The following is a 14,454-nucleotide window of genomic DNA, read 5'->3' as shown; positions in this document are numbered from 1 at the left end:
GGCATGGTGGGGAGCTCCCCATCGAGCTCAAATTTAAGCCACCGGGCCACTCTAGTGTTTCCCAAGCAGAGGTAGCCGCAACTAAAGCAGCAGTGGATTGGTTGATTACTTCTGTAATTACTGTAAGGCAGATATATATCTACTCCGACAGCCAAGCGTTAATTAGGACCCTGGAAAAATTAGTCGGGGAATGTCTGATTGCTCATTGGGTCTTGGGAATGCTTCAAGTCCTTTCTGCCGAATAAATATTTTATTTGTGTACGAACTTCCAAATAATACTAATAAATTAATTTTCATTTTCAGAGAGTTCATATAAGCCACTCGAACAGAAGCAGCAAAAAATTAAATTTTTGCACATTTCTAGAAAAATATGCAAGTCGCAGCAATAACGATGTTCAGAGTAACCGGTTTACGCAAATACATATTAACACATAACTTTGACTAGTAACAAAAATAAACATAGAGACCAAGCAGCTCACCGCAACGAAGAATCAAAGTTGTGTGTGAAGAAAAATAAAAAGAAGAAGCAGAAATACAACAAACGAAAACAAGAAACAGCAAAATGAGTAATACCAATTCAAAGCGAATATCCAAGAAGACCACAAACCGGAGAAACAACAACAAAGAAGACAAACAGCCAAGTACACAGCCAGTTAACCACCTAGTGATCCAGCGTTCCAGTGCGGTGGTACCGAGTCAGCAAATTGACAATTGGTGGGCCAGCTTATAGTAAGCTAGCCAGCCAACAAGACAAACGAAAGACTTCAATTTAGTTTGGCGAAGACAACGAACTCGAACAGAGCTGTGCACTAACGGTGAAGCGGAACGTAAAGCAGAGTTTAAGAGTTTAAGCGTCTAAGCTAGTAAAACGAAGCCGAACATATGGAATAAGGCGAAAAAATTAGAAGAATAAAGAAATCAAATAAATTGTCGCTAAATGCGCCCAAAACGTTGACGGGAACTTTGGCGTAAGTGAAGGGGCGGGCTCAAACAAAATACACAAATACATGCAAGAATATGCAGTGAATTGCAAAGTGAAGTGAATTGAATTGAAAGTAAAAATTAGAAAATTTTCATTTGGATCTCGATTATTTGGGATAAAAGTGTTGTATTGGATTGACTTTGCAGTGCAAAAACGCGATTTAGTGGAGGCGACCAGCAGGGTGCGTGCGTGTGTGCGTCTGTGTGTGGAGTGACGACAGCAACGGCGACTTTGAAGCGAGGTGAGCTGAGCACTAAAATATATTTAACCAGTAGCTAGGCGCTGCTTTAGTTTGCGGATGCTCTGTATGAGATTATGTTTGTGTGTACATGTGTGCTGAATATTTTATGGAGACAAAAGTAGCAAATATAAACTAATATCAAACTAATTAAAATACACGCGCACACACACGATATGTAATGTCCATATACATACCCAAACACACCCTCAAAATTGTTTGTAATTGTATGAGGAGGGTGTATGAAGAGCCAAATGTGGGCTGCGCATGCGCAAATCATTATTCGGAAAAATACAAAGCAAAAGCAAACGAAAAGCATTGGACGTTGATTTAATACAAACATCTAAAAACATAGCAGTCAACTAACAACAATAACAATGCTGGTAGTAAGTACGTATGTTTGAGAAGTCAAACTCATGCAAACTTTTCGAAATGAAAGTAAAATTTTCGCTCTTGTAGAAAATCTAACAGTGAAAATAAAAGTTCCATACAAAAGCAAAGCGCAAGTACAAAGAAAAAAAAAACAAAAGTAAGACAACTTTTTAAGTGTGTGTGTGTGTGTATGTGAAGCTATGTATATGTGTGCTAGGCGCGAGTGTGAAGTGTGTATGAAATGACACAAAAAAAATTATAAATTTGGAATTATGAAATCGTTACCAACCATTAGTGTGAGTGAATGAAATTTTACTGACAATCAAAAACAATAACAACGAATAATGAATAAAGATATAACTTTAAATTAAAAACTTCAAATAAATAAAAGAGGTTAGCAGTTGATTATGAATTCTCATTGATATATACACTGATTTGATACACTCCGGCAGAAAAGCACCCGTAGCTGGTCAATAAAACGCAAAATATGTTTATTGATTGTGCATTAAAATTTATTAAATCACCTCCAAAGCAGGCAAAGTAACATACTTACACCAAAATTGACCGGGAATAATTTATGCTGCTACAAAAACAGAAACAACAAAAATCTTAACAAACAAAACTATTTTCAAACACATTTTCTTGAACTGACTTTAGTTATTAGAATGAAAATGGGTTTCTCGTAGTGGTAATTTTAGGTGCGTGGAAAAAGGTAGACATGTGACATATCACGTGAAAATAAGTTGGATCTTCGAAGAAATAGTTCTTGACCAGAAATTCATGCAAAATGATTGCGTTGTACGATGGTGCATTGCCGTTGGAATTTTACAGCGAGTTTCACTCTCTCGTCACCTAACACCCTGTATGGATACTTTTATTACCGTCTGACCCTCTTTTCTTTAGATTTGGCAATCTCTTTAAAGGGTTGTTTGAGCGTTTAATAAATTTCCGGCACTTTTGTGACAGAGAATATACAATTAAGTTTTTTGCTGAATATTCGCTTATATATAAATATATATATAACTGGTGTTTGGCGGAGAGTCGAACCTACATTCTCCGAATGGGGGTCACGCACTTGGGACGGCGGCCGCTTACGATAAGCAAATTGGGTGGCAGCACCAAAGATTTATAATTACTACCTTCAGATCGGTTATCTTCTGTTGTATTTACCGAGTTTCCAAAGTATTTTACAAAATTAGCCCCTCAATTTTGGTCTCTCTTTGTTGGTTCGATTCCATTCCGTTTCCCTATCGTGTATAAAATCCTACCTTTTCTTTGCTTGCTAATTGTGCAGTTGTTGTTGCTTTTCATGTCTGAAAGTGTTTGAAAAAAAATAAAATAAAATACAATCTAAAAGTCTGGCCGCAAAGTTTGATGAAGCACTCCTCCCTAATGTTGCTCATACCACCTGTGGGGCGGCAGCGAAATCAAATCAAAGCAATCTAAAGACTTTTCTTCAATAGTTATTTATTTAAATTTACTTTGCAACTATGCAACACTTTCTTTTTCGAATTTACCGCAAACATCTTCTTCTTCTTTTTTGCGTATTAAATGTTTGTATGAACTGATTGAAAGTGTGAATGTTTGTTTGGCTTTTGTTTAAGCAAACATACTCGCGTGTAAACATAGCTCACACGCACACACCTATTCACTCACATATATTATACAAAAGCATATGCATGTGTAGGCTCAATGAATAATGTGAAAGTTAACAACAGTTAGTCGCTACCGCTAGACCTGCGTTTGCTAAATTTTCTGTTTCGATATTGTTGCTTTCAACCGCAAGCCTTTTGCCTCCTTTAGAAACACTTTTAGTTTCAAGCTCATGTGTATGAATGCACCTCATGAAATAATAGCTGAAAATCTTTTCTCGAAAAATCCCGATTTTTATTGGCACTTAAGAAATTACAGTTAAACTTGTATTGCTTGGCTTATAAAGCCACGTACAAGAATTTTACATTAATGTGCATTGATACCGTAGGAAATTATGACTTCGTTCATATATAGTAATGGTTTTGCTCAAAAGTCTAACGGATTAGCAGGCCAATATCTATGTATAATATGATATGTATGATATGTAAGTCGACTTACCGTCTCTACTCATCAAGCACTAAATAGCAAGATTCTAAAACAATGCTTAGTCTAATCATCCAGTTTAATTGTTTTAGGTGAAGAATTCAGGGTAAAATTTTTTTTTTTAATTATATTGAAAACAAATATTTTCCTGTGACAAAAAATTAAGCAAGATAGAGTTTTCTTTATCAAAATTCCTCAGCTACGCAAAAATATACTTTAATAAAAAGCTCAGAATGTCTGCCCGCAAAAGAACACTCAATTAAAATTTTAAATATTTAAATAAAACTTTGTTCCTGATAGGTTTAAAATGGTATTGAAAATGGGCCAAATCGACTAAAAACCATACTCGCATCCACGTGACCGCAATTTTGGAAATTGCCAAAAACTGGGAATTTAAAAAAATGCCGAAATAATAAATAAGTTCACAAAACAATTATGTAAAAAATTTTAAAAATTGTGTAAGCAAATTTTTGAAAAAATTGAAAAAATGTTGCATACTTTTGAAAATTTTTAGTAAATACAGTAGGTTCAGTTTTTATGCGGCTTTTTTTTATGCGGTTTTGAAATAGTGCGTTTTTTTTTTTTAATTACAAAATGCATGTCGACCTATCGGGAATTGTACATATAAACAAGATTCTAAACCAGCTAAGCAAAAACTCATCACAGATTACATCAGAAATGCTAACCCTACAAGTATGGAACCGCCTGCATAACTATCTAGATCAGACGTGTACATTTCCTAAAGTGACGAAAGTGATTTTACGCCAAATCCTAAACGAACGCGCAACATGTGGGTATTGTCTGATTCTATTTCTGACTTAAATTTATTTTTCGATTCTGACGTTTCTTAAATAAAGATATAATTTTCAAAAATACAATATTTTGTTTATGCGATTTTATTTAATTATTTCAGATTCATGCGGTCTATGGAACGTATCTATAGTTTTAATATGGGACTAGTGCCCTTTTTTATGCGATTTTATTACATTATTTCAGATTTATGCGGTTTTAGCATTTGAAACGTATCTATAGTTTTACTATAGAACTGGTAGCTTTTTTTATGCTGTTTTTTTTTATGCTGTTTCTTGCGGAACGTATCTACCGCATAAAAACAGAACCTACTGTATACTACTTCCATCAAATTCGGCCAAACCTGGTGCTGAGTCGTTTGCAATTTGGGAATTGTTGAAGTCGAACAAAATCTTGTACAATAAAGTATGAAAGTAGTTTGATTTTCATCAAAAGGGTTATGATATTTAAGAAAAAAGCTTAATCGGTCACTTTCAATTGAATTGTCAGAGGTCATTTGCCTATGTCTATGACTATGACTCTGTCTTTTTTTACGAATATATCCATTTCAAGGCGGCCGCCGTAGCCGAATGGGTTGGTGCGTGATTACCATTCGGAATTCACAAAGAGGTCGTTGGTTCGAATGTCGGTGAAACACCAAAATTAAGAAAAACATTTTTCTAATAGCGGTCGCCCCTCGGCAGGCAATGACAAACCTCCGAGTGTATTTCTGCCATGAAAAAGCTCCTCATAAAAATATCTGCCGTTCGGATTTGGCTTAAAACTGACCCTCCATTTGTGGAACAACATCAAGACGCACACCACAAATAGGAGGAGGAGCTCGGCCAAACACCTAACAGAAGTGTGCGCGCCAAATATTTATTATTTTGTTTTTTTATCCATTTCAATGACTATGATTAAAACCGTGGCTGTGACTATGGCCATAAATTTTACAAAAAAAACATGTGCTGGGTTTAACCTCTGTTTTACTTATAAAAACTCGTTTATTTCTTCGTTTGTCATTTCGATCATTCGAGCGCTTTCTCATACATTGTCTTATAGTAGGCTAATAAAATTAATTAAAAGAAACAAAAACTAATGCGAAAACCAGAGCAAACATGAAGTAAGAAGTAAATAAGCAAAGACGTTGTGGAATTGGTGAGCCAACTACTGCTATTTTAATAAAAAAAACTCGTTTTCAGAGTGACTTAAATGTGCTCGTGTTTATTTCAAAGCATTGAAACTCTGGTAATGTAGACTTTTTTTGTATCCATTAAAGTTGAAAACTAAATGCCTAAGCACAAGATTATATATTTGTATGCTAAGTTCTGTGGAATATGTAAATTGTTTACACAGCAGTGAGCCATAACATATTTTGATCATATAAAAATTATTGTATTATTATTTCACTTTTAAGTAAGAAAAATTTCTTAACACTGTTGTAAGGTTAAAAAATAATTAAAAATTTAATTCGTTCCTATAATCGTTATTAACAGTGCATGTAAAAATCGATTTGTCCCGGGCTTCGGGTGGCATAAAGAGCAAACATCACCTATCCCTCCGTAAACACTCAATTTTGACTTATGGCTGTGCGACTATACCAATTAAGTCATCAGAATCATTTACAAGGCGTGATTCTTCGCGCTTTAATTCCTCTAGCACAAACAGTACTAACGAATCAGCGCAGGCGATACCACGACCTTCACAATCAAAAATGTAGGTTAGTCAATGCAGATGCTATAGCAACAAACCTAATGTTATTGGCTCGAACCAGCGTATGGTCCTTTGGTTAAAAGAAAATCAACTGTCTAAAATCTCACAGTGAGTTTTGAGGCTGGTAACCAAGTTGAAAATGTACATACTGGCTTTTCTGAAGCATTTGATAAAATCTCACTTAAAATATTGATCACTAAATTAACTTACTTAGGGTTTTATTCAAAGCTCCTTGAGTGGATTAACTTTTATCTGCGCGATAGTTACTACAATATTGCGCTTGAAAATTCGTTTTTCCGTTTATTTCATGCAAGCTCTGGAGTCTCTTCTTGACAAAATTTCTAATGCGTGTAGGTGACCTCAAAGTATATTTTGTTATAAAAAATATTACAATTCGAATTCACTCTAATCAGATCTTAGTGTAAGAGAAACCATCTTAGTGTGAATTTCAATAAATGTGTTCAATGTTTATTACATAATACCGATTCTGCACGAGCGTTATTCATATCAGATCCCCCTCTTACCAGTTCATCTGCTTTTTCGTTAACTTCAATGTTCCAATGTCCCGAGACCCGGATTAAGGTAACTTCATGGTTTTCACTCAAGGTGGAAAGGCTATTTCCTACTTTGTTCTACCACCATAGAGGTTGTCGTAGCTAAATCCAGTGCCTGGATTGCAGCTTGGCTATCCGAAAGAATAGCGATAGTTATTGCACAGGCAGATCTTTGTATTCTGCCGAGCAATTGGTGTTGTAATCTCTCCCTAGAGTTTTCCAGCAATTCATCAAATTGGCAACCATAATGTATGCTTAGGTTGAAGACCCCATCTTCTTCCAAGCATACGTTTACATGCATATAAAGCAATATCTGCTTCCCTTACCCGTTTTTTGACATTTAGTTTCCAACTAAGTTTGGAGTCCAAAATTACCCCTAAGTACTTTGCACTGGGCGAAAGTGAGAGGGTTTGTCCGTTAATATTTGGTAGGATAAAGATTGGTACCTTATATCTGGTGATAAAAAGCATAAACTTGTGCCCCAAGAGTTAAGCTCGCCTAATGCCCTTTGAATGATCCCACTGATCGTATCAGGACACAGTCTCCGTATTAACTTTGATGATCCTGGTTTCTAGCATAGAGATTATCCAATTGCCGATACAATTTTCCACCCCTAAGTCTATTAACGTCCTTTGAATAGCATCAGTGCTAACGTTATTAAGGGGGGAGCCTGGTTTATAAGGTCAAGAAAATCAATTTTTTTTTTTCGTTTTAAGCGATTCCTAATATATTTCAGAATATTCACACAAAGTTAGAGAGCCTAATTCTCAATATTTCCGTAGATACAAAGCCAAAGGTAGGCGAGCTTTAGGTAGTTACGCTGTGACCGGACAGCTATAGTACAAACTTTATCTTCTTTTCTCGACTTTTCATTTTTATGATTTCTTTGAATTGGCGTACATGAATGAAAAAAAAACTAATGAACCTTTTGAAATGAATCATAGCTTGTTCCTTTCAGTATTAAATTCTCTTCTATTTGAACTAACAAAATAGATAAAAAAAAATTTCAAGATTTTTATACCAAGTTGAAGTGAATTTTTTTTTATAGAAAGGCATTTTTTCTTTAAAACCTCCAAGTTGAAATTTTGGAATTTCTCTCAGTTTTCTTAATTCATCTAGAATAAAAAATCATGATAATTAGAAATCCATTTGAATTTTTTGCTTTAGATAATAATTACGAGCTGTATCGTTGCAGCGTTGCAGCGCTCTACTAATTTCTATGTTAAACATTTTTTTCAACTTATTTTAACCAGTACAAATATTTTTTATACTTTTTAAATGTTCATTAAAAGATAGAAAAAACTTTGCAGTGCTAAATTAATTTTTTCCTTAAAAAAACATCGCAAAGAGATGCAATTTTTAGACCTCATAAACCAGACTCCCCCCTTAAATGCGCCTTCTACGTCTAGAAAAGCTGCCATGGTATACTGTCTGTTTACTAGAGTCAAGTGAGTTGTGCAATTGATATACTAATATGTGTGTCTAAGTGCCGTTCAAACGTTTTTAAAAGGACGGATGAAAGACTAATTGGCCTAAAGTCCTTCGCTAATTCATGCCCCCTTCTACCTTCCTTTGGTATGAAGACGACTCTAACAAGTATCCAGCTATTTGGGATATAACCTAGATTTAGACACGCTTTGAAAATTTCCTTTCACATTTTTTAAGGTGAAAATGATTTGATTGTCCATACAACCTTCTCTTTCGTAACTATTACATCGACAAGATGTTAGATGTTATAGCTGAGCGACATTTTCACCATCTTGTTAAAACTAAACATTGGCAATATCCATACTATCAACAATAGGCTCAAAATGCATTGTTAACAAATCTTGATATCGCATTATGGTGACGGACACTAAACAGACTCTGCTGGTTTCGAAATTTGGTAATAATTTTCATAGATTTAAAGATTTACATAGTGGATTTTAATTATTTGTATACGGTTCTCGAACGAAATCAGACTTATTTTGGCAAATTGTAGCATCTGTAAAAGCAACCGCCCTTGAGCTGTGACAACTCTCAAAGGCAAACACTCTAATAAAACACTCGAACTTGTAAGGCCCTGTGTATACAAATAAAGTAAAAAAGCAAGGAATATTATTTTTAATATCGTTCTCTTACACCAAACTTTTTCCTCTGCTTATCTCTTGCCACATTTGCCTACATTGTCATGCTCCGTTCGACGTCTTACTTCTCTTTTTGTTCTCCCTTGCTGTTTTTGCAGTGTTTCTTCTTTACTACGTTTACATACATATATTTGTATTTAGCCGAAATTTTTCGTGGTGCATTGAAATTCCGTTCTCATCAAACCTGCCAAGCATAAATAAGCACGCGAGTACACAATCGTAATTCACTGCCGGCTGTCTCGTTACCCCTTCCTTCCCAGTGCTCCACCAACTTCTTCATTTATTCATTTGTTTATTTTCTACGAAAAGCGTACGCGCAATCGCAACTTGCATACTACACTTGTAAGTCCCTCCCCTTCTTGCTTCGCGCTCTCTGCTACCATACGATATAACTGTCTGCGTAGCTGTCTGGTTCATTGGCTGCCAGAGTAACTTCTACGGCTGCCAATTTTCGTCACTCACTTAATGAGCCATTCAATTAGTCAGTTCGTGAGCAGTCTTCTTACTCGCGAACACTAAAAATACTCGCCGCAGTGAAATTAGGTTGTCTAACTGTTCAAGCCGCAATATTCTCGATATTAGCATGCCGAGCAAGAATACGCTATTAGTTTGTTTTTGTTATATATTAGATTACAATTGATTTTATTGTTCGCTGAGGTTAATACGAACCAACTAAAGTTTTGAAAATGCCCAGCAGAAAAATGTATTAGTACCCCGGTATCCTTGTCTTCTTCATCGAAGTTTAACTGTGTTTTATACAGGACGATCCGCCAAGGACTGTCAATTGTCACCTGCCATATCCGTTTTTCGATAGTTTGGCATTAATAAACATTAAGCAGATGAGTGCAATAAATAACCTACTTCCTTTTTTCGATAGTTTCGAACCGGTGTTAAATTTAACGAACTACAAATACCTATCTCCATTGGACAATAAACTGTGTCTTAGCTTACGGTGGTGCTGCTGTTTCAATAGTCAATAAAGAAAAGCATTGGCTTACCATTCAACAAGTCTCAGGGTTGATTCTTGGGAGTGGCAAACCAATTGTCGGTTTTTATTTTTTCGATTATTATATATAACTGTACTCATTAACAAAACCACATTTTCTTCCGACGCCACTCGAACCAATCATGTATGGTAAGATCGGCGCTCGTTTACATTTACTCTTCTGCCAAGAATGATAGAGAACAAAACTAAACAGATTGAGGGGAAAAAGGAGAATAATTTTGCTATGACATCATTGTAGATGAGGTGTCTGAGAGAGCTAAGAAGGGAGTGTCAAAATAGTCAGCTTCCGTTACAGAAATGAAAAATTTTGTTTTGGTTTATGTAAACAAGGAAGATAATACAAAAAAAATTATTTGTGAACGAAATTATCTGTTCAACAGCTGATTCTGTCAAAATATTAACAGCCGAGTAACGGAATGCGCTATATTCTCCCAGCCATGCTTTTCTGTTTTGGCACTGTCATACTTCTGAAGATAGAAGCCATTTCTTGCAAGTTGAGTAGCGTAGTGGTTCATAATTGAGAATATCGTAATATGTTAGTTATAGAATTGTTTTTTACTAGTTCAGGTTTTCCCTGCAGGGTATATTATTGCGTTAACATATCGATGGTTTTCGAGAAAAGCGACACAACTCAAAATTCGGAGTTTTGCCGTTAAAAGCAAAAATCAACTACAGAGTTTATATATTTTTATCTGCAAAAGCGTCATAAGCGAATCTTGAAGCAATTCTGAGAGATGGCGTTAGTGTCGTTTTGTCAGGTGATCGAATTGGCGCGTCACTTATCTAGAAAACTGACCCAACTCAGTATTTTGTATTTTTGAATTATGTCACTATTCTCGAAAACCATCGATATGCACGAGTAGCGAAAAATGCTAAGGTGCATATTTTACGACTCAAAGGAATAAAACTAAAAGGCACCCCTAATAAATTTACGCCAAATTTCGCATAATTTATAATTCACACTTAAGGAATTCTTTTATCAATCACTTCAATAATTCTTCCTGAAGTTTCACGTACAACCTTCTTTGACACTTCATGTCTAAGAAAACCAGTTTTTCAGCAAAACCATCCTGATTTTTATGAACGAATTCAATGAATTGAGGGCGCTGCCAATGGTGGTATGGATTTTAATTATTCTTGTACGATTCTCAAGCGAATTTAAACCCATTTTAGTTAATTTCAAATTTTCCTCTAAAATCTGTGAAGGGAGGCATCATAGACTTATCACAGCGTGCAGAAAAAGTAAGTAATACATATCCATATATTCACAGGGAGAAAAACAAAAGATTATCTTCCACATTACAAAGCTTTTTCTTTTCACCTGCAATTGATACGGACGCAGCCAACCAGCAGCAAAGCAAGCCATTGCAATGCATACATAAATACAACTCGCCGCCAACTAATGCATCCGGTGTCGAATTTCGTTCACAGCAACGCATCAACTCTGCATCTCTCTTGGGGGGAAAAACGCTCATTGCTCACAATGGTGAGCTGCCATCCATCCACAGCGTCTTTGCATATGCTTCAATTCTCATTACCTTGGCATACCAACATGAGCAGCAATCAAGTTTTCCATTGTTGTTGCTGGCACTAATGTCTCACAGTCCAGATTTTTAAATGATTCCACAATATATGGCCGGTATGCTGCGCTTTGCTGTAGGTTTTACCAATAAACCTTTGAACCATACGTGGAGTCACCTTCATTTAACGGTGTTTGCAATTAATTCTTTTACCATTCAAGTGACTCAACACTTGAAGTGATGACTCACAATGGTGTTAAAAATTCTGCATGTATATGTCAACATGTGTGTATGTATGCAAGTTTGATAGCGATGATGATGAACAATAGCTTTGAGCCGACTGGAGCCTGTACCAACGACCTTCTTCGGCACTTAAATACGTATTTCGAATTGATTTTCAGTAATACTGTGAAATCGAATTTCAGTTAAAATGACGAATATGAACTGTTCATTTGGCAATACAACGTTTTTTTATATTTTTCAAGTTCTTTTTTTAAATTTTGCAGTGTCTCGACTTGAATAAATATGCGCTTGAATCGGGTTTTGAAGCTCAAATAAACCAAAACTGAGGAAACAAATAGGCGCCTGCGAGACCAAATATTTTCTTTTTTATTTTTACTATTTAAATAGAAACGGAGGGAGTTCTTTAAATCATGTGTATGACTAAGCAAATTAATACCCTGTACGAAAACAAGCACTTACTTAATAAAACTTTAAAGGAAATATCAAAAGAAATTTACTACTTATCGAAACGTTCCCGGAATATGTATATTCAGAAAGTTCAAAATACAAGTTTATTCCTCAAAATTGATGTAATCGCCTTCAAAATACTCCCCATCAACTACAAGGTACTAATGCCAGCGTTCGATCGAGCTCTCGAAACATATCTTCGCCTTCGGTTTTTCCATTACTTTTTTCGGTTTTTCCCCGTAGTGGGTTTTTGATTAAACAGAAAAAAATGGTAAGCAGCCATATCAGACGAATGGTGAATCCAATGACTGTTGGGCGGTATTCGTTTCGTTCCTGGTCAGACATTCACGAATAATGATTGTGCTGACGAACCGATTCACGTAGTCTTCATTAACTGTCAGACCTTCTGCCAAAAACTCGCGGTGAAAAATATCGTAGTAATCCGATAGTAACCGTGAGCATCGCTTTCTTTTTTGACTGAAAACGACGTGGTTTTAGTCTTGCTTCATTCGCAGCTCTCCACTCACTTGTCTGATGTCTGAATTGCGTGTCGTGCTCATAAACCCACGTCTCATCTCCAGTAGTGATGCATTTGTCGAATGTTGGGACCGTTTTTTGCATGAGATTCAGGTCCTTTGAGACCAGCTTTGTAGCAACACGGCACAAACCCAAATCATTAACAAAAATGTCCTGAACGGATTCATAAACAATGTTCATATCATCTGTCAGCTCCCTGATGGTTAGTTTGCGGTTATTATTTTCTCTCACTTTATTGATGTTTTCTTCAGTTGTCGATGTCGGCGACCTACCAGTACGTTCGTTATCCTCGATGGACTCACGATCTCTTGTGAAACGTTCGTGCTACTCGTAAACGGTTGTTTTCTTAACGAAAGCAACGAAACAATTTCCCAACATTTCTATGGTTATCCAGCACTTTTCAAGAAAACACAACATTAATTGCATAGATCCGTATATGAATCTTTGGTGTGGCTCCATTTGAAACAGACGCTTAAAAGTATTTTCGTAGAAATGGAAAAACTGCATTTTCGTGGGCTCATTACCACCACGCAAGCCAAACAAACGCTTAGCTTAAAGATAATTTATAAACGACTGGAAGTAACCATCATCACATTTACTCAGTTCCAGTGCGATTGTACCAGCACATATACAACCATCTTGATCATTCAATTAAATAGACATGGTAAATATAGTAAAGTGAATGAAATTAGACTATCGGCATGGGAAAAAGTACCAGCTTGAGGAGGTTTCAAGCTTATCGCAAGGATCAGTGATTTCAGTTCTCTATAAATATTGGATGTGAAAATGTAATTTGCATGAAGAGTGTCGTTTTTCCTCATAATTGACAAGTATCACAATCGTTTTACGACTTCAAAAGAGTGTATGATGATGTTCAATAGCAGTCCAAATAAGTTTTTTGGTCGTTTTATAACCGTGGATGAAATATGGATTCATTACCACGCCACAAAGAACAAGGGGCAAGACAGTTAACTTTAGGTGTTGAATCGAAGCCGAAGAGGAGGGAGGTGGATCTTTTTTCACATAGATTAAAAACAGTACTAGGATTACAAAGCATATTATGTAGAATGGTTTCCAAATATTTTGTAAGATTTGGTGCGAATGAAGAAGTCGTCAATGAAATAGGTGCCTTGTTTCGATCACTCGAGCAATCATATTATTACTTAGCGGGTATAAAAAAATGGCAGAAACGTGTGATAAAGTAGAAAAATAAATTTTTTCTTTGCCAGATAGGATGTTATTGGTTTTAATTTGGCTTATTGTTGCACTCTCGTACTAAGGAATAATTGTAAGCTGCGTCGTAACTGAATGCTTACGAAGTCTTGACTACAAAAAATAAAAGCCTTTGACTCATTAAAATACCACTTATCGTAAAAATGTATGTATGTATGCATTTCCTGGGGTTTTAATGAATTTGTTTGCAAAACCGAAAATGAAAATATGGTATTTCAGAGTATGGAGATTTTTCAAGTGAACGGTAAACAATTATTTTCATATAATTTTTCTTTTTGCTTACTTAAGAATACAAAATTGTAAATGCATGCACACATACTTTGAAAGATGTAACTTGCGAGTATGCATGCGTTCGTAGGAAAAACGTCACGCAGAGGATATGCAGCTTATTCTGCTTGCATTTATCCCTATGCACAGTAGTGGGCAGATAATTGGCACACCCCTACAGTATCAATGGGATACATATGTATATTAATAATAGCGGAGAGATTTTTTAAATTTACGCCTAAGCATTTACGCAAAATCACTTCATTTAATTAAGAAGCTAGGCCACTGTAGCGGCGGAGCAAATAAGCACTTATACATTTTGGGGACAATTAAGCATATTTTGAGAGTTTT

The 14,454-nt window shown here is 35.8% G+C and overlaps 1 protein-coding gene across 2 annotated transcripts in view; it reads left to right on the top strand.

Moving 5' to 3' along the window:
- The first annotated feature begins 759 nt into the window (after positions 1 to 759).
- The window catches only part of LOC128871758 (chitin synthase chs-2), a 70,829-nt gene continuing 57,134 nt past the window's right edge, over positions 760 to 14,454 (top strand). For both annotated transcript variants that reach the window (XM_054113810.1, XM_054113809.1), the window contains exon 1: positions 760 to 1,223. The gene's annotated coding sequence lies outside the window, so the exon portion shown is untranslated. The remainder of the gene's footprint in view (positions 1,224 to 14,454) is intronic.

The sequence above is a fragment of the Anastrepha ludens genome, chromosome 2 (assembly GCF_028408465.1).
Source record: "Anastrepha ludens isolate Willacy chromosome 2, idAnaLude1.1, whole genome shotgun sequence".
In the NCBI taxonomy this organism is placed as follows: domain Eukaryota; kingdom Metazoa; phylum Arthropoda; class Insecta; order Diptera; family Tephritidae; genus Anastrepha; species Anastrepha ludens.
The sequence above is the reverse complement of the archived record's forward strand: the minus strand, read 5'-3'. Positions and strand labels throughout refer to the sequence as shown.